A 1465-nucleotide genomic window follows, 5' to 3' on the forward strand; every position below is an offset into this window, starting at 1 on the left:
CAGTGCTATGAAAGAGTCATACAATTTCAGAAAGTTGGATAAGTCCTTAAGCTCTGTTGGAAAATAATTATGGCTTCATGTTTGTTTTTTTCAGTTTGAACTTACTGCCAGATAATTATTTCAAAATGAATCTCTTTCCCAATCCTCTGGAAAAGAATGCTTGGTATGTTTTGATTGGTCAATGTGCCATCATGCATTTTATGAGCTTTTTGTTTAATCTGATGTTAATGTATTCTTTTCAAAGGAGAAAGACTATGCCCAGAGGTGACAGTAGTAACACCTGAATTGCTCAACACATATTTACTTTGTTTTATATGCCAGAGAAAGGAAAGAAACTCTGTCCTCTTTTTTTTTAAATCACATTCTTCTATAAAGCCTTCTCTGATGGACTAGCTTGAAAACACCTTGCACTTCTGCATCATAACTCTCAGTGCACACATTCAATGTCTGAATGAGTAATAACCTGTTCAATGTCTTCCCTGTCATATTGTAAGCTCCAAGAGGGTAAGGACCACATAAGTCTTTTTTTTTTTTTTTTAAGAAATATCACTTTATTAAGTACCTATTACATACCAGGAACTTTTTGTTTAGTCCATTTAATCCTCATAGTTTTCAATGATCTTATTCTATGTCTTACTCCTAGTGCCTAATACTGTTGCTACACAGCAAATTCTATTTAAACATATTTTAAGTTAATAAATAAGTGAACAAGAAATTGCTTCCTTCCCAAAGAGTTGAGAAGTTTAATCCTAAGACATCTACATACTTTTCTAGACAAATATTCTAAATATATTATTTATTGAGAAAACATCTCTTTATTTGCTCGGCTATGCTATGAAAACACTCTTATCCAGCAATCTCTTCAACATGTTTACATTTAGTATGTCCTTAGTAATTTTTCTTTTGTAACTTTCTGTTATATTTATATCTTAGCAATTCATATTGCATATATGTTTTTACTTTGCATGCTCTTAGACTCCTTCTCTGCCTGCTCTAGTTTTTGGATGCTTCAAGTAAAGCACCTTAGCTTTACTTCTTTGCTGTCCTTCAGGTTCAGCATGAAATACTGACTTTGGCCCATGCCAGCCCCTGAATAAGCAGAGATCAGATGCTCTTTGATTTTAACAGAAAAATGGGATCCCAATGAAGAAACTCATGTAGTAGATATGAAATATTAGAAAAATGGCCAAATATGACCTTGAAATTCTGTTCTCTCCCTTGTGGTTTCTTCATACAGTCAAATAACTATTGGAAAGTAGGTAAATTTCCAAGGGGATGGCTTATTGGCTTATGTTCCCAGGGCCTCCAGGGAAAAGTATCAACATGTGTGGTGTTACCAGAGGCAGGGAAATGAAGGTCTAAGCAGAATTTTGCCTATGCTCAAAGTTATTGCTCATCTTGTACCACATTTCAACTCTTTCCTTCCTCCAGTCTTCAAAAATATGGATTTTAGTAACTTTGTCAA

This window comes from Martes martes (genome assembly GCF_963455335.1).
Source record: "Martes martes genome assembly, contig: scaffold_231, whole genome shotgun sequence".
NCBI lineage: Eukaryota > Metazoa > Chordata > Mammalia > Carnivora > Mustelidae > Martes > Martes martes.